A 24,968-nucleotide genomic window follows, 5' to 3' on the forward strand; every position below is an offset into this window, starting at 1 on the left:
GGTCCTGTTTGTTGCTCAAATCTGTTGAAACATTGGCATTTTCTGCTGATTTTGTTGCTGCTGCTACTGCTGAAATTTGCCTCTTTACCCTCATTTCCAGGTATATATCTTTAGACTCATGTTGTGGAAAGCTTCAACATTGCCAAATAAATGAAGTATGGAATTATAATTATGTCTTCTACTCGTTTAAGTCTATTAGTTTAAATTTCAGTTTTGTTTCATTTGGTTAATATAATAGTATGCTTGACATAATGACTATTACTTAATCATTCCCTTTTGAAGTTCGTATAAGCGTTGTAATAATGTTAACTATTTCAGAATTTCATTAAGTATAGTTATGTTCGAATTGTCAAGACAGGGAACATGGCAGAAAGTTGGCCATTGATTAAATCTTGTGATATTGTTAGCTAAGTAAAGAATAGTATGGAAATATCAAGAAACTACGTCACTAGCCTATTTGGTCAAATATCCGATTTTGTTTAAAGCTAGATGATGTTAGTCGTATTTTTGGCGTAATAACGGTTATGTGTATAACCATAGTGGAAAGATAAATTGATATAATCCGTTACGTTTACGATGTTGGAATATTATGAAATGGTTCAGATATATAACTACGTTATATGTAATGTCATTTTATTAAATCAACAGGTAGATTAGTTCCCTTTCTTAATAACAAATAGCCTAGTTATTTTAGGGATGCGATCAACTCATTTCTTAAAAAATAAAGTATAAAATAATGTCGACGATTTACAAAGTATAGAGTTAGTATTTGTAAATAGCTTGCATAAGCCTAAAATTTGGTTCAATTTTACCTATCCCAAATTCAATCATCATGAGCAAATTAACCAAATAATCATACCTTTGGATTAAAAACAAGTGGTGTAGAAGAAGGTTGGATTTATAAATTGTAACATTTTAAGTCAAAAAATGTATAAATAGCATTCGCTCCAAATAGAATAATGAACAATTCTTCGAAAACTATTAGTTTGTGTATCAAATTAATTCTTTTCCTTTTTGCAAGCAATTCGTTTTTTTACCATATTCATGAAAAAATGGTAAATTTAGTCGCACGTTATTTATTTTTCATATCATTAATTCTTTAACTTTAGATAGTTTTGAGGTATATAATTCATACATTTAAAATACAACCCAATAAATTTTGAATTCTTTTCAAGAAATTTAAAGGCATCCTAAATAGTGATTTTCCATGACTTTCATATAGATGGATGTAATAAACAATTTGTAAAGGATTTTATGTTACCATCAAGAATATTTTTTTGTGAAATTAGGGATACGTTCGCGTGACCTAATTACATTTTTTAAAGGCAGTTCGGATTATGCGTTCGCGCAATTTTGAGCAAAAAATTTTAATAAAAGGAAATTCGTCGGAGGATATTAAATTAATTTTGTATAACCCGAGATGTGCAGTTCACTATTTAGTCATACAAGAGTGACGAATTGTTCTTAATTTTATTTTAATTTTGAACATAAGTTTTTTTTATAAAAAATATATAAAAAAAATTCTCAATCTTATTGTGTACACGTATGCGTAACACGATTCTTTACATTTATGAAAAATGTATAATACGAATATACGTGCGCGTGATTCATTTTCAAGGAAAGTCTATAATTATAAACAATCTGAACAAAAGCGGAAATAAAATCAGGCAACAAAAAAAAATATTTAGTAAATCGAGATAATTAAGCCAAGTATAAAATGGTTAAGCGACCGTGCTAGAACCACGGAATTCGGGAATGCCTAACACCTTCTCCCGGGTTAACAGAATTCCTTATCCGGATTTCTGGTTCGCAGAATGACAAACAGAGTCATATTCTCCTCGATTCGGGATTAAAACCGGTGACTTGGGACGCCATAAAATTTCCAGGTGGCGACTCTGAAACAAATAAACAGATCCCGTTTCGACTGTCCTTTAATTGGAGAAAACTCCTCTGTACCCTCGCGGGTGCGGGAAAAAGGAGGTGTGACATGGAGAAGTATGTGCCACAGTCTCGCTGAGAGGAGCTGCGCAGGCAGTTCGAGCAGTTGCGTCAGGGAGAGATGACTATGACGCAGTATGAGATGCGGTTCTCTGAGTTAGCTCATCACGTGGTCTGGTTGGTTCCCACAGATTGAGAGAGGATTAGGAGGTTTGTTGATGGCCTCACATATTAGCTTCGGATTCTCATGACTAGGGAGAGGGTGACAAGTGCTACGTTCGAGAAAGTTGTTGACATCGCCCGTGAGATTGAGTCAGTTCGCCACCAGGAGCGAGAGGAGAGGGAGGCCAAGAGGCCTCGGGGATCTGGTAGCTTTAGTGGTGCTCCTTCGAGAGGTTAGTTCCAGCAGGGTTGAGGTCGTCCATTCAGACAGGCTCAGTTAGCTCGCCCAGGTTATCGTGGGGCATCATCGGTTCATGGTTCTCATAATTCTCATCAAGGCCATTCATCACTCAGTGACCTTCCAGCCCAGCGTTCGTCCCGTGCTCCATCTGTTCAGGGTTCTTCCATGGCAGGTCCTTCTACTGGTCATTCCGGTGCCATGGGTTCCCTTCAATCCCCATCTCCAGCACCGGGGAGTTGTTATGAGTGTGGAGAGTTTGGGCATATGAGGAGGCAGTGTCCTCATCTTCATGATGGTCTGTCTCAGCAAAGGGGTCAGCCTTCGACTTCAGCTCCAGTTACTTCACCACCCACCCAGCCAGTTAGGGGTAGAGGTCAGTCAGCTAGGGGTAGCCCTAGAGGGGGAGGTCAATCAGGTGGTGTTCAGGCTCGTTTATATGCCCTCCCAGGTAGACCAGATGTTGTTGCTTTAGATGCCTCTTTCAGGTAATGTTTCAGTCTTCCACAGAGATGCCTCTGTATTATTTGATCTCAGTTCCACCTTTTCTTATGTGTCATCATACTTTGGCCGTTATTTGGATATGCCCCGTGAGTCTCTTATTTCACTTATTCATGTATCCACTCCGGTGGGCGATACTGTTATTGTAGACCGTGTGTACCGGTCGTGTGCGGTGACTATTGGGGGTCTAGAGACCTGAGTGGATCTTTTGTTATTGTGTATAGTGGATTTCGATGTCATTTTGGGCATGGATTGGCTATCTCTGTGTCGTGCTATTCTGGAATATCATGCCAAGACAGTCACATTGGCTATACCGGGTGTGCCACAGATCGAGTGGCGAGGTTTGACTGATTATGTTCCTAATAGAGTGATCTCATTCTTGAAGGCCCAGCGTATGGTTAGGAAGGGATGTCTTTCGTTTCTAGCCTTTGTGAGGGATGTCGGTGCAGAGACTCCCACTATTGATTATGTCCAAATTGTGAGGGATTTTCCCGATGTGTTTCCTGCAGACCTACCGGGCATCCCACCGGACAGGGATATTGATTTTGGTATTGACCTGGTGCCGGGCACTCAGCCCATTTCTATTCCGCCATATCGTATGACACTAGCGGAGTTGAAAGAGCTAAAGGAGCCGCTTTAGGAACTCCTTGATAAGGGGTTCATTCGGCCTAGTGTGTCACCTTAGGGTGCGCCAGTTCTATTTGTGAAGAAGAAGGATGGCACTATGAGGATGTGCATTGATTATATACAATTGAACAAAGTAATAGTTAAGAACAAGTATCCTTTGCCTCGTTCAGGTTATCACCAGTTGAAGATCAGGGACTCGAATATTCTTAAGACAACTTTAAGGACCCGATATGGTCATTATGAGTTCTTGGTGATGTTTTTTAGGCTGACCAATGCCCCAGCAGCATTCATGCATTTGATGAACAGTGTGTTCCGGCCTTATCTCGACTCGTTTGTCATAGTGTTCATTGATTAAATTCTGGTGTATTCGCGTAGTCAGGAGGAGGATGCGGAGCATTTGAGAGTTGTGTTGCAGAGATTGAGGGAGGAGAAGCTTTATGCAAAATTCTTCAAGTGTGAGTTTTGGCTTAGTTTAGTGGCTTTTTTGGGGCACGGGATGTCCACTGAGGGTATTCAGGTTGATCCGAAGAAGATAAAGGCGGTTTAGAGTTGGCCCAGATCGTCCTCAGCCACGGAGATTCGCAGTTTTCTTGGTTTGGCAGGCTATTATTGCCAGTTTGTTCATGGATTCTCGTCTATCGTATCGCCCTTGACCATGTTGACTCATAAGGGTGCTTCATTTGTATGGTCAGATGAGTGTGAGAAGAGCTTTCAGAAGCTCAAGACAGCCTTGACCACAACTCCAGTGTTAGTTTTGTCATCAGCTTCAGGTTCATATACCGTGTATTGTGATGCTTCGAGAGTTGGTATTGGTTGTGTATTGATGTAGGAGGGTAGAGTTATTGCTTATGCTTCTCGTCAGTTGAAGGCCCATGAGAAGAACTACCCTATTCATGATTTGGAATTGGCTGACATAGTTCACGCGTTGAAGATTTGGAGGCATTACTTGTATGGTGTGTCTTGTGAGGTGTTTACTGATCATTGTAGCCTCTAGCACTTGTTCAAATAGAAGGATCTCAATTTGAGGAAGCAAAGATGGTTAGAGTTGCTAAAGTATTATGATATTACTATATTGTACTATCCAGGAAAGGCCAATGTGGTGGCCGATGCTTTGAGCCGAAAGGTGGTGAGTATGGAGAGTTTGGCATATATTCCAGTTGGGGAGAGATCTCTTGCAGTTGATGTTCATGCCTTGGCCAATCGGTTCATGAGGTTAGATATTTCGAAACCCAGTCGGGTATTGGCTTGTGTGGTTTCTCGGTCTTCCTTATATGATCACATCAGAGAGTGCCAGTATGATGATCCGCATTTTCTTGTCCTTAAGGACAGAGTTCAGCATGATGATGCCAGGGATGTGACCATTGGTGATGATGGGGTGTTGAGGATGCATGGTCGGATTTGTATGCCCAATGTGGATGGGGTTCGGGAGTTGATTCTGGAGGAGGCCCATAGCTTGCGGTATTCCATTCATCTGGGTGCCGCGAAGATGTATCAAGATTTGAGGAAGCACTATTGGTGGAGGAGAATGAAGAAAGATATTGTGAGATTTGTAGCTCGGTGTCTCAATTATCAGCAAGAAAAATATGAGCATCAGAGATCGGGTGGCTTGCTTCAGTGGATGGATATTCCGAGTGGAAGTGGGAGCGAATCACTATGGACTTTGTAGTTGGACTTCCACGGACTTTGAAGAAGTTTAATGTTATTTGGGTGATTATGGATTGGCTGACCAAGTCTGCGCACTCCATTCATGTGTGTACTACCTATTCTTTAGAGCGGTTGGCTGAGATCTATATCCGGAAGATTGTTTGTTTGCATGGTGTCCCAGTTTCCATCATTTAAGATAGGGGCACTCAGTTTACTTTGCAGTTTTGGAGGTCTGTGCAGCGAGATTTGGGTAGTCAAGTTGAGTTGAGCACATCTTTTCACCCTCAGACGGACGGGCAATCCGAGCGCACTATTCAGATATTGGAGGACATGTTGCGTGCTTGTATCATTGATTTCGGAGGGTCATGGGATCAGTTTCTACCGCTTGTAGAGTTTGCTTATAACACAGCTATTAGTCGAGTGTTCAGATGGCTCCATATGAGGCTTTGTATGGGAGGTAGTATAGATCCCCAGTTGGTTGGTTCAATCCCGGTGAGGCTAGGCTATTGGGGACAGACTTGGTGCAGGATGCTTTAGAAAAAGTAAAGGTAATTCAGGAGAGGCTTCGTACAGCGCAGTAGAGGCAAAAGAGTTATGCTGACAGGAAGGTTTGAGATGTGTCCTACATGGTTGGCGAGAAGGTTCTGTTGAAGGTTTCGCCCATGAAGGGTGTTATGAGGTTTGGTAAGAAAGGTAAATTAATTCCTCGGTTCATTGGGCCTTTTGAGGTGCTTCGGAGGATTGGGGAGGTGGCTTATGAGCTTGCCTTGCCACCCAGATTGTCGAGTGTGCATCTGGTGTTTCATGTTTCTATGCTCTGGAAGTATATTGGGGATTTGTCTCATGTTCCGGATTTTAGCACGGTTCAGTTGGATGGTGATTTGACCTATGATGAGGAGCTAGTAGATATTTTGGGTCATCAGGTTCGAAAGTTGAGGTCAAAGGATATAGTTTCAGTGAAAGTGCAGTGGAGAGGTCAGCCCGTGGAGGAGGCTACCTGGGAGATCGAGCGGGAGATGCGGAGCAGATATCCTCACCTATTTAAGGTTTCAAGTATGTTTCTTAACTCGTTCGAGGACGAACGTTTGTTTAAGTTGGGGAGGATGTGACGACTCAACCAGTCGTCTCATGAGTTACCGCTCTGTTTCCCCCATTTCTGCTTCTTATTGCTTTATCTAATAGTTCTACATGTGATCGGGTTGATTGGTTCGGGTTCGGAAAGGATTTGGTATGGTTTGAGACACTTAGTCTCTTTTGAGGAAGCTTTAGTTGAAAAAGTTAACCAGATGTTGACTTATGTGTTAGAGGGCTCGGATGTGAGTTCCGACGGTTCGGATAGTTTCGGGAGGTGATTTGGGACTTAGAATCGTGATCAAAATGAGTTTTGGAGGTTCGGAGTAGATTTAGGGTTGAATTGGCGAAGTTGATATTTTGGCGATTTCCGGTTGGTAGGCGACATTTTGATATAGGGGTCGGAATGGAATTCTGAGAGTTACAGTAGTTCCGTGGTGTCATTTGGGATGTGTGTGCAAAGTTGTGGGTCATTCGGACGTGGTTTGGTTGGGTTTTTGATCAAAAGCAGAATTCGGAAGATTTTGAAAACTTAGGCTTGAATCCGATGTATTTTGGTTGATTCGATGTTGTTTGAGGTGTTTTGAAGATTGGTATAAGTTTGAATAAGGTTTCGGGATATGTTGGTGTTTTTGGTTGAGGTCCTGGGGGACTCGGGGTGATTTCGGATGGTTGACGGAGAGTTTGAGATTTTGTTGAAGGTGCAGATTTTTCTGCTTCTGGTATTTCCGCACTTGCAGATTGGGGACCGCATGTGCGATGCCGCAGAAGCGAGGAAGGGTCGCAAAAGTGGTCAGCCGCAGATGCGGTTGGTTGACCGCACCTGTGATGGCGCAGGTACGGCTACTTGGTCGTAGATGCGGTTTTGGACCATTAAGTGAAAGCCACAGAAGCGACTCATTGACCGCAAATGCGGTACCGCAGAAACGGAATCTGGGCCGCAAGTGCGGAATCCCTGGGCCAGAAGGTATATATTGTTTCCTTCGCGAAAATTTGCTAAGTTCTCCATTTTTTAAGACGGGAAGCGAGTTAGGGTAGTGATTTCAAAGGAAGATCGAAGGGGATCAGTTGGGTAAGTTTTCTAAGCTTCATTATTTGGGTTTATGATCATTTTTCCATTGTTTAATCATGGTATTAGTGGAGATTAAAGGAGAAAAATTGGGGATTAGAGCTTGAGATTAAGAGACTTTAAAATGGGAATTTGAAGGGTCATTTGGACTCCGATTTCAGTGTGCTTGGTATGTATGGACTCGTAGAAGGATAAGGATTCCGTTGATGTAATTTTTACCGAGTTTCGAGACATGGGCCCGGGGGTCGGGTTTTGGCAATTTCGAGATTTATGGTATTAATTGATTATTTTCGCTTGGGCTTCGTTCCCTTAGCATATTGTGACACCGTAATTCTGATGTTGGATAGATTTAACGTGAGTGGAGGCCGATTCGAGGGGAAAAGGCGTCGCGGAGTGGTATTTTTATCAGTTTGAGGTAAGTAACTATTGTAAATCTGGAACTGAGGGTGCAAACCCCAGTATTTGAATTGTTTTGATAAATACGGTAACACACATGCTAGGTGACGAGCGTGTGGGCGTGCACCAGTAGGGAGTATGACTTGGTCCGTCCCGTAGCGACTATTAAGCCGCGTATTTGATTTTAAACCTTATGATATTCCGTACTTTAGTCATTATATTGTATTATGGGTTGTATGCCATGTTTGTGGCCTTGTGCCGACCTGTTGAGGCCCTTAGGGGCATTTTTACTGTTTTTCCTCACTCTACTTGTTTGAAAGCATATCCTCAGTCATGTTTTACCTGTTTATTGTTTAAAACTGGTTTTATCACTCTACTTCTTAATGTGAGGACTGTTCGAACCAAGTTCCCTAATTTCTACTGTTGTGTCCGAGAGGCTGTGAGGTTAATGACTGAGAGAGGTTGAGTACCTAAAGGTGAGGATATTTATATACGTATGAATTATGGATCGGGCTGCACACCACAGCGATACTTATATGGATTGTTCTACACGTCGCAACGATATATATATTGGATCGGGCTGCGCGCCGTAGCGATATGATACTTGGGCTGTAGGAGCCCCTCCGGAGTCTGTACACCCCCAGTGAGCGTAGTCGACTATAAACTATGGATCGGGTTGCACGCTGCAGTGGTTACTATGATTTTTTTTACTATTATGAGATATTAATGAGCCTGAGTGCTGAGTGTGAGTACTGAGTGGCGAGAGTTGAGTCACTAGTGACTGAGAGGCTGCCCGAAAGGCCATATTCTGAGTGATATCTTGCCCAAGGGGCCCATTTATGATATTTTCACTACTTTCACTCTTCTCTTAAAATAAGCCTCTGTTGATGAATTGCTAAGTAAATGATTTCAAGTATTCCAAATGAAACTAGAGATTTTATGACGAAACTGGTTTTAAACTGCAGAGTTTGATCTATTATCCTGTTGTTTACTCCTTTATATGATTTTAACTGCTCGTCACTGCTTTCAGACCTTATTTACTTTAGTTACTTACTGAGTTGGCATACTCACGTTACTCCCTGCACCGTGTGTGCATATCTAGGTGCCCGTGCGGCAGATTGAGGGTCCTCAGCATTATCAGAGTTTGCTGGAGACTGCAAGGTAGTTGCATGGCGTCCGCAACCCTGCTTTCTTCCTCTATCCTTGTTTTTTCGCATTTTAGACTTGTTTTGTATTAGACAGTCAGATTTGTATATGTTAGAGGCTCTAGACTTGTGACACCAGATGTTTGGGCTGTGTTGGTTTAACATTGTATTGATTTCCGCACCTTTTGGCTGTTTATGCACTTCTTATGAAAAATTGAGGTTTTAAACTTGTGTTAGAAAAATGATTTTATAAAAGGAATTTGTTGTAGTTAATGGTTTGGATTGGCTTGCCTAGTAATGTGATAGGCGCTATCACGACCGGGTATTTGGGGTCGTGACATACGACACTCAGAGTACTCACGATCGGTAGAGAATACTTAGGCGAAATTACAGAAGACGTAGCAAGAATGATTCCAACAATTGAGGAAATCATAACTCTAGACCTCCTAATCTTTTCTTCAACCCTTACTATCCCTAGTTTTTAATTTACTTTTTTAATTTATTAGTTAATTAGTTAGACATAAAAATCTTAATATTATAACTTAGGAATTGTTCGAGCTTGTCTTTCGAGTGATATTGAACAGTTATAGTGAAACCTTAGTTCTCTGTAGGATTCGACTCCGAACTTTTAGACCGGATTATATTTGCAGCGAACGCTTATCCTTTTTAGGATTAGAGTTGGGCGTGATCAGTAGAATAGACACTTTTCGCGAACTATTATTTATTTTTCTTCAAAATAAAATTTACATATTTTCATTTTTGGTGGGAACTATTTGTGATGGAAATTTAATCCGTCGTCTATAACTCTTATCTATTTTGTATTAGAAATTCAATGACAAATATTTATGTTGATTCCAACATTTAATATTCAATAGTACTCTCATTCAAATTTAATATTTTTGTCAGGCTTTTTTCCTCAAAAGCTTAAAGATTCCCAAAGAAAGTTTTTTTGGATTAATCATATAACTTCTTGTTTGTAATAACAACGCCAATGATCTATTCTATAGTTTAAAGAATTATATAAAGACCTTTTTCTAATATAATATATATTATTATAGAGATCGTTCCTACCATTAGATCATGTTATTGATAGTAAAAGTAACGTAGATATTGTTTTAGTTTTTACTCTTCGCTTTATTTTCTATTTTGCCTTTTTTCCTGCTTTCTTTTGTTATTTTGTTTATTCTTTTGCTTTAATGTTACACTCATAATTATTTTTAAGCGTCTATATCTATTAATGGTAGCCAATTCAACATTGAATTTTTATCGTAATAACTCAATTCAAGTTTTGCTCGTGAATATTTCATTTTCATTGAATTGCCGTGACTTTCCTTGCATAATAATAAATGATCCAGCCGCCCCTTCTTTCGAAACTAGTTGGCGGTAGCCCGGGCGGTGCCTGGGCCCAAGGAGCTTATAAATTTTTGATTTAACATAAAAAACTTTTGTTTACAAACCGTGAAGCAAAGTTGAACAAAATCTACATAATTTGATTCAAAATCTATACAATTAATTAACTTTCTTCTTGTTGTTGCTGTAGTTCTATCAGCTATATTAGGTCCCTAATAGTTGTCGTGCTCTTAGGAAGCAGAGTGTTTTTACCTTGCGACCGAGACAACAAGCTGGCCTGGAAAATGCAAAATAAAAAATGCTTTAGCATATGCGTAATACAAATTACCAGAATGAAAAAAGTAGAAAGTAACACATCCGTACATCACAATTATTAAAAGAAATATTTTTTGAAAATTCTCTTTAAATTCTTGATTGTAACATACTTTAGAGTCTACTAACCTAAATTATTGGCTTAATTCCATAAATTTTAACAAAAGAGGAGGGATAATGTATTGGGTATAGCCAATACATTAGTTATAATTTGTGTTTGAATTTGTTTGACTTGCTTTATAGTCTTATATGAGAGTAGTGCAGATGAAGTCTTCTGTACAGTAACTGCACTTGGTGTTGCACTAATATAAAGTATCTAAAAATATTAAATTTAGATATTTGTACCCTGCCGAAGTAAGGAACCATGATAGTTGAGATAAAAATATTTGCTAGTGCTAGAAGTTAATGAATGTTACTCTCTTATGGAAAATTAATTATGTACCCTTTCTCTCTAAGGCATTTCTCACTATTTTTTCCACCAAGATATGAACGTTCCTGATCTGCTCAATTTAGGCGTTGTTCATCTTTCTTTTATTTGTAGGCATATAAATTTATTACTACTAAAGTACAGACATATTAACACAATAACATGAAATATAAAGCATAACTATTTAGCATTATTAATAAGCATATGACAATAGACTAAAGAAGTGCAGAATCACCTATATAGTCGAAGTCATGTATTTTAGTAGAAGCATTGTTTCTGCTTCCCAGGCCAGCACTTTGAAGAACCTGTGAAATCAAGCCATTATATTTCCAACAAAATTTATCAACCAAAAAAAACATAGAAATGTGGATAAGATGTAAACATGTAGGTTAACACTATTATAAATTTACATATCCAGAACAATGTCCTTCCTTAGACATAAAGATCTTTTTGAATCATTTCCGTTGTTCCTTCAATGATCATTTATCAATATTGTAGGGATGGTGATAGTTATTATTTCTTCTAATTTAAATTCTAACAATATATTTTCTACGGACTTTATATGTTCCCAATAGTACTGTAGTTCTATCTGTGATTCATTTAGGGATAAACATTTTGCTGAAGAATAAGGATTAACTAAATTATTCCTAAAGAAAATCATTTTAATTAACACTGACACATGTCTTTCGAGGAAATGCAACAATTAACTCTCAGAAGAAAATTAGAAAAATGAAGTGATACTCAAATGTGCAAACATGTATGTTTGTCTGTGTAGAGACAATGTCATAAGGGACCATCTAGGTTTATTCCTCTAAACATGTAGACCAAAAATTCAAAGAGCAATCTGTTGCAAATTGCCATAATGGAAGACTAAATAATTAGAAAAATATTTTAAATATTCTGAAGGCTTTGTTTTCTGTTGTGCAGTACATTTTAAAATTTCAGGAAAATCACCAAATCAGGAATGTTTACCTGTTAGTCCAAACTATATATACAAAAATACATAGTAGTAGTCGAACCAAAGTCCAAAATTACATGTACAACTAAAGATATTAAAAGATTAATCTAGTCATACCGGATATTGATAAAAACCTTCGATGGATTAACTTTGCAAACAAAGTATACTTTATATATTCTCTCTATGAAATCCCTACGGGAGAAATGGATAAATTTTGAGAGAATCCATTCATAACCCCATGGAAGGATTAGGAGAAAGAATAGATGGAAAGACTTTGAAGGGGAACAAGAGTTGTTTTAAGGCCAAAATTTGGGTGAAAATTAGCCACTTTATGCCATCACTATATTATGCTAGACTCGACTAATCAATACTCTGCATCATTCATTACTTGTACGGTAGGCGCCCCACGAAGAAGGTCATAGAAACTAAGTTTTATAAAATTATGGTTTTCCCTACACGTATATCAATAACAACTACTGAATAGTATATCTAATAAACGTTTTTAAGGAAATTATTATTGGAACCCACAAAAGAGATTTCAAATGCCTCGTCGTAAAGAAATTCAAGGGTAGAAACTGCTGAAATTTACTGATCCATAGTTATGGCAGATACTCCTGATAATTCAAATCTCATCAATCTGTTCACCAAGCATTGTCGCTACAAAAAATTCACTTTCAGACATTAACAAAATTATCACTTAGTATATTTTCGTTGTAAATTCAACAAATAGTAGCCCAGGCAGGTTGAACAATAAGGTAAACAGACACACATTATGATACAACAGGTACATCCAATTGGGATAAAAATCATAACCTTAAAATATAAAAAATTACATTTGATATTCTCAGGTAGAGAATATAAAAAATTACACGATATTATTAGGTAGAAAACTTCCCCTTTCTACATCAATTTTGAATCTATATAGTTATTGGTGTCGCTAGAGCCTATATTTTTAAGATAGTAAAGTAAAAATAATAGATACTTTAACAAACTGAGAATACTACTCAGATTTCAGTTGTGCTGACCAATTAACTTCCGTTTGTTCTCTTTTAAGGATAAATTCAAGAAGCACCACGACAAAACTAAGATTTTTAACAAACTGAGAATACTACTCAGATTTCAGTTGTTCTGACCAATTAACTTCCGTTTTTTCTCTTTTAAGGATAAATTCAAGAAGCAGCACGACAAAACTAAGATTTTCATGTAACTAAACCATTTAGTCAAACATTACTGGAAATAATTCATACACAAAATAGCTATCTATAAGGAATAGCAATTTTTACCTCTTTGTTTTGTTCCAAGTACTACTTCTCGTCTTTATCTCTCGGTATACATGAAGTTTATAATCTAACTCTGAAGGACAAAGATGGATTAACAAGCATATGCAAATTTGAAATACCACAAACATTGCAACAAAAATTGCAGACCGAAATTGGAATAGAGAAATTTTAAGGGCTTGGATTATACAAATTGCATAAACAAATCGAGTGTAAACTGCTAAGTTGAATTAATTTAGGCAGATCCTCGAGAAAACAATCCAAACCCAACAACAGTTGAAGGAAAAGAAACGGAAGAGTAAAACTAACCTTCTAACTTTGTGATTATCTTGATGGAGCAAATATTGAATTGCAAAAACTCAGCAAAAATCACAATCTCTTGTCAATATATAGCAGAAATTGATGCGTCAATGGAGAAGCCAAGGGAATCTAAACAAAGCGAAAAGAGAGATGCGAAGGAAAATCTTGGTAAAGCAGAGATTTAGGCGGTGACAGTTAGAGTGGTTTGCGAAATTACCTATGTAGTCTTTCTCTAAACAACTCAAATATTTCTGCTTGACTGGTCACTTTTATCTTTTTACCTTTTTTCGAAATCAGTGTTTGACCATAATATTTTCAATTTCCATTTGAATATGAATTTCAGAAAAAAATTTAAAAACTCCAAAAAGTTATTTTCAAAAAATTTACTTCAAATCACTCACAAAAATCCAAAAACAACCCAAAATTGTATTCTTGTCCAAACACAACTCTAATTTTCAAATATCATTTTCACTTGAATTTTTTTCCTCACTTTTTTACGTAAATTTTACAATTCTTATGTCCAAACGCTCACTAATTCACGGACTTTTTCTGTATTGCTGAAAACATGCACGCAAACTAACATCGACTGTATCGACAACCGGCACTTCCCTAGGGTTAATCAGTGGTACACCGGCTCCTGGAGCAACTACATTATCGTTTTCCCCGTGAAATCCAAGACTATCATCGCCGTGTATGGGTGCGTATTGTGAGTTTGACATGTTTGAACCTGAGAAAGGGATCCCCTTTATACAGTAAGAAAATCCTAAATAAGGTATACTTCTAATTGTAGCAAGGAATCTTATTATACAACTGTCTAACCATCTAGTACAAATCCATTCTAGAATTTACGTCGTGATCTTAGGTCCACTGCGAGAATCTTGCTCTTTCTGTTATGAAATCATAACGGTATTATTTCGTGGTTGGTCACACTTGGCCTCGGTGTCCATCGAGCACTTCGATCTTCGAGTCTCGTACTCCACTATTTAGCTCGAGCCCGGTCTATTTTAAACATGTTCTCGAAGCAAACCCTTGAGCCTACGAAATCGGGCATACCTGATTTCGACCGTATATAGATAGTCCTTGCATTTCTTTGAATAAGATGATAAGAAACGATTTGATCCTTGATCCTTTGATGCCTCGATCATGATATCAATCCTGTAACGTCAGTGACAGAAGTGATTGAAAGGTCGCGTCTGCATAGTTCCCAAGGTCATTAATTGAAGGCGGCTGATGGTCGGCCATTGGCTTCCCCAAATCGTTGACGCGACCACTATAAATAGGTCAATTTCACAACCTTTGCAATCTTTACTTCTCAAATCTTTACTAGCTTCTTCATCTTCTTTGAGTCCATCCTTTTCTTCAATTTGTGCTTGTTACAATATCAACTTCTTCTCTTCTCTTGAGTTTCACAACAGTGATGGCTAAAACATCTAAAACTGTTCCTCAGAAAGAAAAAGCCTCATCATCATCGCGGCCGGCCGGTGGCACCTCGTATCGAGGAGTGCATTCCTGGGCCATGCAGCTATTTTCCGATTTCAAAATCGATGAGCCTGCATCAATTCTAGGCCGATGCGAGCCCATGTCCCAATACATCTGCTCGATAACTAAAGACGATATCGAGCAGGTGAAAAAGGATTGCAATTGGGAGGATAAGGAGGTGGCAATTCCTTCCCCTGAGGAGGACATCACCACCCACGTGGAAGGATACTTAAGCGTGTATACTTATCCTTTCACACTGGTCCCGTAGACTCAGTTATTCTCGATTTCTGTCATCAATATTGGGTGACCCTTGGCCATATCTACCCTTCTTTCTGGCACATCGTCAATTTGCTCAGGTATTTTTTAAGCAAGGTCAAGGGGATGTCTTTTACCCTCGACCATCTGATCAGGCTATACAGCCCTCGCCTCTATCGAGGTGGGTTGATAAAGCTCCAGCGTCGATCCTCGAAGGCGTTGTTCTTTAGCATCGATGAAGACAAGGATCGAGGATGGATGGTCCGGTTTATCCGAATCAATACCTCCAACCTACTTCATGCCGAAAGGATGACATTCCCCGAGGAATGGAACATGAAGCGTAAGTACAACCCCATCGATGATGCTTACTGCTATGCTTTCTCTATTCTTCTTTATTCTACTTTCTTTTTGATGGTGCAGCTTCCCCTTGGTTTCCTAGTGTGATTCTGGACCTCGCAGTTTGGGTAGACAATTGGCCTCCACTTCTTCACATGCTGAACATTGTTGGCGCGATTTGGCCAAGAGTCGGTGGGAAGCTAAAAACAATAGTGAATTTCTTTGTTCATATGTTGTCGTTTCTCTGTAAAATACTTACTTTCCCCTTACGCAGGCCTCAGGGACACTGTTGTTATGAGGCCGCCTTCGCCCAATGAATAGGAAATCCCGAAGCCAACCAAAGAGAAGAAACGGAAAAGGGCTTCTCCACCAAGTTCCCCGAAGCCCATAAAAAATAGAGCTCGAAAGCCTAGGGTCGATCCTGCAGCCCTATCATCTAACGTGGTCCAACAACTTCGGGATGACGAGGAAGAATGAGAGGATGATGACTGCTTGCTGGTATCTCGGAAGAGGGAAAACACTAAAGCTTCAAAGACTGCTGAATCGGCGGTGGCCGATGCGGTTCAATCTCGAACCGGAGAAATCTCGGAGGGGAGCTCGAGTAGAGTCCCCGATCTATCGGGTGATAAAAGCGCACCTCATCATCTGGCAGGTGAGCCCGAAGGGCATAATTTTGAGGCCCTTCAAAGAGAAGAGAATGTCCCAAGTGAATCACTTGGGATAATTAACATAGATGAATCGCCGCCCGACACTGTGTTTTCTGAAGGGAAGTTCCGAGATGCCCGGGCCATAAAGACTCCCAATGTGGGGACGACCCATGAAGGGAATGATATTTTTCGAGAATGCTTTGCGGGAGTCGAAGATGGTCTCGACCCGGATGCTTCGTTTATTTTTGACGAGGCTCAGCGACTTCTCAAACAAGTAAGTTTCTGCCTCCATAATTATGTTCGTGTTTTATTCTCGTTTTTCTAAGTCTGACTCCTTTTCTTTGTGTGAAGGTCGTGACGCTCCATCAACAAACGTTTTCCAATTCTCAACCCGAGCTTGCCCGATGCGAGGCTGAAATCAAGAAGCTTGTGGAAGAGAGGGTTGGCCTCAAACTCCTCTACGTTAAAAAAGAGGAGGAGATCAGGGACCTCGAGCCGACTTGGCGAAAGCTCATCGAGAACAGCCTGAGCTCATTGAGCAGGTAATATAACTTTTTGGGAGTTTGCTACATGTTCATTTGACTCAGCGATTAACATTTTGACTTTGCAGGCCCAGTAGAATGACGAGCTAGTGGAGCATCTTCGAGAGGAGGTCAAGGCGAGAGAGGCCGAGACCTTAGGGTGGAAGCAACATATGGATCGTCTTGCCTCGGAGAAGGACATGCTTCAGGCCCAGCTGACTTTGGTCTAATTCTAGCTTCAAAATGTAAAGGGGGAAATCTTGGCTCGGAGCCGAAAGATTGAAGAGCTCGAAGCTAAATCAGTCACCGAACTTGCAGAGGCTAAATCTGAGGCGGAGGCGTTTATGGCCTCTTATCGAGCTGACGTTGAGGTTGCCAAAATTCGGGCACAGGAGATCACTATCGCTGCTAAAGTCAAATTTTTGTGTGTTGTCGATCACGCCAGGCAAAAATCCTGGAGAGAGACTCTCAAGGAAGTGCACGCTCGTGGCTTTAACCTCTCAACTGATATCAAAAAGGCAAAAACTTTGGAGGATGAGGTTGCCGCTTTACTCTCCGATGATGAAGACTTTGCTAGTAGTTCTGAGAGCGAAGGAGATGAGGATAAAGTCCCCGAGGAGGAGGTTCTCGAAGATGTGGCTCCCAAAGATGCGGGTCCCAAAGTAGACTAGGCCCTTAGGATTTTGTTTTTTGTTTTTTTGTGTAAGGCCCCTTGTGGGCATTGTAAATACCTTTTGTGTATATAAGGAATTCCTTTTCTTTCCGATCCATCTCCGATTTGTTATAAAGTCTGCTTCATTTTAGTTTTGTGAAATTTTTTGATGTTATAACTTCAATAATCGAGTTAGCACTAGCCCAGATTCAGAGTAAAACAAATCTTAAGTTTTTTTAGAAATCGATGGGAAATCTTATAATAGAATACCTCTTAAGGTTTTTTGATGAATCCTCGAGCTATGCTTAAGTTAATATTATGCGAACTCAGGATGGTGGAACCCTTAGGTCCGAGTTGAGTGAGAATAAGGTCTCGAACTCTAAATGTTTTGGCAAACTTAGGTTCTTTTAGGTTGGGCCGATACGACCGTTAAGAAATGGCTATTATTTTCCCTTTTCGGCATAAAGGCATAGTACAAATTTCTTTATGCCTTGGCATGCATGTTTTACCCATTGGGTTTTTTGAATGTTTAGTGTCGATCGAAACTCTTTTATTTTTTGTGCCTTAGCACAAGTTTGTATTTGAATAATTTGATACCTCTTAAAGTTTTTTGAGGGCTGATTTTATCGAAGCCTTTAATTATTTTGCCGAGCGTAGCCTTTATTAGTTGGTTTTCAGAGAATTCGAAGGTTTGTTTTTATTGCGGGATTCAGACATCTCCGAGCCGCGTTATTTTAGCCGTAGCCTTTATTATGGACGTAGACTTCGGGTATACCTCTTGGACTTGTTTCCCGATAACATTTCGAACTTGTTCGAAATGTCAGTCCCGAGTATGATGGCCTTGGCCTTTACGTCGAGGGGTGCCTGTTTGAGGTCTTATGAATCTGAGTTTAGATAACTCGAATGTGTTGACTGTCGACAACAGTCCCCGAGTATTCGAGGTGTATTTGCATTTTGGCCCTTGAGCCGTTTCATACAGAATCACAAGTATGAAGCTCGTATAATTGCAAATTTCTTTGATACACGAAGTGTTTGATATAGAAAGAATGCTTCTTTGAATAATTCATACATGCGTACATATTTTTCCATCAGGACTCGACTATTCTATATGGACACGGTTCATCTGACCGTTTGGCCCATTACAAAGTTTTCCTATCAAGGCCTTCTTTGGCGTGAAGTATTTTTCTCAAAAATATACCCTCCGAAGGTGATGCCCCCCCCAGTATTCAAGGTTGATTGAAAAGAAGCCTTGGATACTGTTGAATTCTCCTTAGGTAGCACATAGTTTTTGCCTCGTTAAAAACCTCGCCAGAAAAACCCATTTAGGATAAAAATCAGAATAAGGAAAAAAGAGTGCAACGCGTGCTTTAAAACCTAAGATCTTCGTGCTAAAACGTTTCCTCGACGCCTCGATCGAACACCTACAATAAGTTAGTATCGAATACAAATAGAAAAGGGAAAAAGTCATACCTCAACAATAATATCGTTTGAGTAGTGATACGTTCCAATTGTTTGGCAATTGTTTGCCTTCCGTCATGCCAAGTTTGTAAGATCCCTTTCCGATGATACCAATGACTCGATATGATCCTTCCCAATTCGGGCCTAGGTTCCCTTCGTTTGGGTCTCCAGTATTGAGGGTGACTTTCCTTAGAACTAAGTACCCGATTTCGAAGTGGCGAAGGTTAGCCATTCTTTTTTAATATTTTTTGATTCTTTGCTTTTGTGCAGCCATCCGAACAAGCGCAAATTCTCATTTTTCATCCAATAACTCGAGGCTAGTATTCATAGCCTCGTGATTTGATTCCTCCGTTGCATGACGAAATCTGGAGCTAGATTCCCCGACCTCGACTGGGATTAAGGCCTCGAAGCCATATACTAAGGAGAACGGGGTTTCCCCCGTGTTGGACTTTGATGTCGTTCGATATGCCCAAAAGACTTTGGGTAGGACTTCTCTCTATTTCCCCTTAGCATCACTCAACCTTTTCTTTATGTTTTGGATAATGGTCTTGTTCGTCAATTAGGCATGTCCGTTTACGCTTGGGTGATATGGCATTGGTAAGATCCTTTTTATCTTGTGTTCTTCGAGGAATGTTGTTACCTTGCTGCCGATGAATTGCTTTCCATTGTCGCATACGATTTCAGCAGGTATCCCGAATCGACACACGATGTGATCCCAGATGAAGTCTATAACTTCTTTTTCTCTGACCTTTTCGAAGGCATGTGCTTCCACCCATTTAGAAAAGTAGTCAGTCATAAACAAAATGAATTTATCTTTACTTGAACCGTTGGTAGAGGGCCGACGATATCCATCCCCCATTTCATGAATGGCACGGGGATATGACTGAATGAACTTGCTCGCCGGGCTGATGGATCATCGGTGCAAAACTTTGGCATTTATCACATTTTCGAACAAATTCCTTAGTGTCTTTTTCCATGCTATCCCAGTAGTGCCCTGCTCTGATGATTTTGTGAATCAAAGAATCAGCGCCGAAGTGGTTCCCACAAGTGCCTTCGTGGACTTAGCATAAAACATCGATGTGCCCCAGCCCTAAACATACTGCCAACGGTCCATCGAAGGTCCTCTTGTATAATGTTCCATCTTCCCATGTGAATTAGGTTACTTTGGTTCGTAGGGTTCTTGACTCTTTAGGGTCCGATGGGAGCTTTTCATTCTTCAAATATTCAATATATTTATTCCTTCAATACTAGGTCAAACTTGTAGAATTTAGTCCCAGGGATAATATCGTCCTCTTCGACTGATGATCCCAAATTTGCAAGTGCATAGACCTCACTATTTTGTTCTCGAGGTACATGATGTAGAGTCCACTCCTTGAAGCAGTGCAATGTTACCTGTAACTTGTCCAAATACCTTTGCATTCCATCCTCCCAAACTTCGAAGCTTTTGTTTACTTGATTCACTACCAATAAAGAGTTGCACTTGGCTTCAATGACTTCTGCCCCAAGCTTTTAACTAGATCGAGACTTGAAATCATGGCCTGATATTCGGCCTCATTATTAGTCAACCTAGAAGTTTTGATAGATTGTCCGATAGTGCTACCTGTGGGCGGCTTCAAAATAATGCCAAGCCCGGACCCTTTCACATTCGAGTCACCATCCGTGAAGAGGGTCCATACCCCCGATGATTTATCCGACTTTAATAGAAGTTCCTTTTCCACTTCGGGTACAAAGGCTGGCGCAAAATCGGCCACGAAGTCCGCTAAAATTTGAGACTTGATGGACGTTCGGGGTTGATATTTGATATCATACCCGCCAAGTCGACGGCCCATTTGGCCAATCGGCCCGATAACTCAGACTTGTACAAAACATTTTAGAGTGGATAAGTGGTTATCACACATATGGGGTGACACTAGAAATATGGCTTTAATTTTCTATACGCGCTTATTAATGCAAGTCTCAATTTCTCTAAGTGTGGATACCTTATTTCAGCATCTCCTAAGGTCCAACTTACGTAATAAACAAAAAATTGCGTACCTTGCTGTCACGACCCGTATTTTCCACCCTAGGGAGTCATGATGACTCCTACTAATATGAGCTAGGCAAGCTAGTCCTTTAAACTAATTACTTCATTATCCATTTATTTCTTTTTACAAACATAAAGCGATAACGTAAAAATAGCGGAAATTTAAATTAAGCAGAAGAAAATAATAAAATATCTGAAATCTGTATCTATTACAATTGCTTAAGCCTTAATCACCCAAAACCTGGTGTCACAGTACCACAAACGGTCTAAGACTGCTAAATACAAGGTCTGAAAATAAAAGACACATTGTTTCTGAAGCAGAAAGATGAAATAGGAAAATAAAAGATAGAGGAGATGTCAGGGCCTGCAAATGTCTGCAGGTCTACCTTGTATCTCCGCGTAGACTGAAGGTAGCCTCCAAACTACGGTCCAAGAGCTACTCTGGGATCTGCACATAGTGCAGAGTGTAGTATCAGCACAACCGACCCCATGTGCTGGTAAGTGCCTAGCCTAACCTCGGCGAAGTAGTGATGAGGCTAGGACCAGACTACCAAGTAAACCTGTGCAGTTATATAATATACAGCGGAAAGTAAAGCAAAAATAAACAAGTAAAAAGGGGAGGGAACACATACTTCGGGGAATAGCAGGTAAAAACAGAATATCAAGAGAATTACAAAGGAACCAAAATCTAACTACTAACAAGGATAAGGAAAACAAAGGCAGATTTCACTTTCATTTCACATCTTGTTGCAGGCGTGCAACCCGATCCCATTTTCTATATCTCGTGGCAGGCGTGCCACCCGCTCCCATTTTCTGTATCTCGTGGCAGGCGTGCCACCCGCTCCCATTTCATGTATCTTATGCCAGGCGTGCCACCCGCTCCCATTTCGTTTATATCGTGGCAGGCATGCCACCCGCTCCCATTTCAATTATCTTGTGGCAGGCGTGCTACCCGCTCCCATTTCATTTATCTTATGGCAGGCGTGCCACTCGCTCCCATCTCATATATCTTGTGACATGCGTGACACCCGCTCCCATTTCATTTATCTTGTGACAGGCGTACTACCCGATCCCATTTCATTTATCTTGTGATAGGTGTGCCACCCGATCTCAGTTACAAATCAACAACAATCACAAAGAATCCCGGCAAGGGAACAAGAGCAATATAACAACATCCCGGCAAGGTAACAAGGGAAATATAACAACATCCCGGCAAGGGAACAATAATATTTCAATAACCTCCCAGCAAGGGAACAATAATATTTTAATAACCTCCCGGCAAGGGGACAATAATATTTCAATAACATCTCGGCAAGGGAACAAGGGCAATATAACAACATCTCGGCAAGGGAACAATAATATTTCAATAACATGTGAAGTGCAATAATTCACAACGGAGTCATAACAATTATAATACAAGACTCACGGGCATGCTTGACACCGACGTATAGATACTCGTCACCATGTCTATACGTCGTACTCCACAATTAACATGTAGCAAATAAGACACGACTTTTAATCCTCGAGCTAAGGTTAGACCAAACACTTACCTTGATGCCACGAACACAATTCGCGTTTCAATTATAGCTTTACCCCTTGGTTCCACCACCAATTCGCTTGTATCTAGTCACAAGTTACTTAATCACATCAATAAATGCTAAATGAATCAATTCGAATGCATGAAAATGAATTTCCCAAAGTTTTACCCAAAAAGTCAAAAATCGCCCCAGGCCGACATGGTCAAAACCTGAGGTTCGAACCAAAACCTGATTATTCATTCCCTCACGAACCCAAATATATAATTTGTTTTGAAATCGGACTTGAAATCGAGGTCCAAATCCCCAATTTTTGAAAAACCTAGGTTCTACCCAAAATACCCAATTTCTCCCATGAAAATCATTGATTTTGAGTTGAAATCATGTTAAATGATGTTAATGATTGAAGGAAATGAGTTAAAACCAACTTACAATTGATTTTGAAGAAGAGTTGTTCTTGAAAAATCGCCCTAGAAAGTTTGTGTTTTGAAAAAAATGTGAAAATAGGTTAAACATTTGTCTAAGTATAAAAGTTGCAGGTTGCAGATGGGGAAAATGCGAACAGGGGTTCGCAATTGCAAACCCCGACCTCTGCTAGCTTGGGAATTGCGAAAAGACTCTCACATTTGCGAGTTGGGAATTGCGAGAGGGGCGTCACATTTGCGAGTACAGGCTGGGAGAAGGGGCATCACATTTGCGATGGATTTCCTCGCATTTGCGAGATGGAGCTGGCCTGGGCTTCCTTCGCAATTGCGACAAGCCACTCGCATTTTTGATATCGCATTTGTGAGCCAGTGCGAAGCCTGCAGGCCTGCTATGCACAGTTGAAAATCTACAATTTTTCTAAGTCCAAAATACACCTCGTGGCCTATCCAAAACTCACTGAGCCCTCGGGGCTCCAAACCAAACATACACACAACCTCAAAAACATCCTACGGACTTATTCGTGTAATCAAATCACCAAAAAAACATCATGAACATCGGATTAAACCTCAAAATCACTAAAATTTCTCAAAACTTCTTTAAACATCAAAATTTTCATTTAAGGTCAGAATCACGTCAAATGGACTCCGTTTCTTACCAAACTTTACCAACAACACATAAATAACCATATTGAACCTGTACCGGGCACCGAAACCAAAATACGGGCCCGATACTATCAAGTCTTAATCAAAATTCATTTCCAAACCTCATAAATAATTTTCTTTAAAAATTTATTTCTCGGGCTTGGGACCTCAGAATTCGATTCCGGGCATACGCCCAAGTCCCATATTTTCCTACGGACCCTCCGGGACAGTCAAATCATGGGTCCGGGTCCGTTTACCCAAAATATTGACCGAAGTCAATTTAGTTCATTTTATATTCAAAATTTATCATTTTTCACAAATTTTCACATTTAGGCTTTCCGGCTACGTGCCCGGACTGCGCACGAAAATCGAGGTGATGCTAAAAGAGGTTTTTAAGGCCTCGAAATGCAGAATTCATTTTAAAACAAGTGATGACTTTTTGGGTCATCACACTTGCTCTTCTCGAACTAGTACACCACTTACCGCTATTTTGGACACTACCAAGTATAAGTACAACTTCTCATCTGCCTTCGGAGTGTAGAGAAGAGGTGGACTCGATAAGTACTGCTTCAATTCATCAAATGCTCGCTGAAATTTCGGGGTCCATGCGAAATCATTTTTCTTTTTGAGTAAGGAAAAGAACATGTGGCTTCGATCTAATGACCTCGAAATGAATCGGCCCAAGGCAGCTATCCGTCCGGTTATCCTTTGTATAGATTTCACACTGTCTACAACGGTGATATCCTTTATGGCCTTAATTTTATCGGGGTTTATTTCGATTCCCCGATTTGATACCATAAAGCCAAGGAATTTGCCCGAGACGACCCCCGAAGGCACATTTTCCGGGGTTAAGTTTCATGTTGTACTTCCTAAAGATCTCGAATTTTTCCTGCAAATGAGTCAAATGGTCCTCTGCACACAGGGACTTAACTAACATATCGTCAATATAAACTTCCACTGATTTACTTATCTGTTCCTCATACATTTTGTTAACTAGGCGTTGGTATGTAACTCCTTCATTTTTTATCCCGAAGGGCATTATATTGTAACAATAAGTTCCATACTTGGTGATAAACGAGGTTTTCTCCTGGTCTTCTGAGTTCATCTGAATTTGATTGTACCCGGAATAGGCGTCGAGAAAGGTAAGGATCTCGTGGCCAGCCATGGCATCGATCATGCGATCGATGTTAGGCAGTGGAAAAGAATCTTTAGGGCATGCCTTGTTCAAATCCTTGTAATCTACGCACATTCTAAGTTTGTTCCCTTTTTTAGGGACTACAACTACAATGGATAACCATTCGGGATATTTTACTTCCCGAATGGATCCTATTTTAAGAAGCTTAGTTAGCTCATCCTTTATGAACGCGTGCTTTACCTCGAACTAGGGCCTTCTCTTTTACTTCACCGGTTTGAACCTAGGGTCGAGGCTTAGCCGGTGTGTTGTTATCTCTGGTGGGATACCTGTCATGTCTAAATGGGACCAAGCAAAACAATCCATGTTATCGATAAGAAATTGAATAAGTTTTTTCCTAAGTTCAGAGGTCAACCCCGTTCCTAGGTATACCTTTCGTTCGAGTAGA

General features: G+C 40.1%; 1 long non-coding RNA gene across 2 annotated transcripts; it reads right to left on the minus strand.

Moving 5' to 3' along the window:
• Positions 1 to 10,191: 10,191 nt before the first annotated feature.
• On the minus strand, positions 10,192 to 13,633 carry LOC104229075 (uncharacterized). Of its 2 annotated transcripts, XR_711511.2 has the most exons (4): positions 13,425 to 13,633; positions 13,122 to 13,191; positions 11,116 to 11,185; positions 10,192 to 10,418 (listed from the first exon to the last, which is right to left on the minus strand). It is a non-coding gene; the product is annotated as an uncharacterized lncRNA (long non-coding RNA). The 2 variants fall into 2 exon arrangements; XR_711510.2 differs by having other exon boundaries at positions 13,122 to 13,633.
• Positions 13,634 to 24,968: the final 11,335 nt, after the last annotated feature.

The sequence above is a fragment of the Nicotiana sylvestris genome, chromosome 11 (assembly GCF_000393655.2).
Source record: "Nicotiana sylvestris chromosome 11, ASM39365v2, whole genome shotgun sequence".
NCBI lineage: Eukaryota > Viridiplantae > Streptophyta > Magnoliopsida > Solanales > Solanaceae > Nicotiana > Nicotiana sylvestris.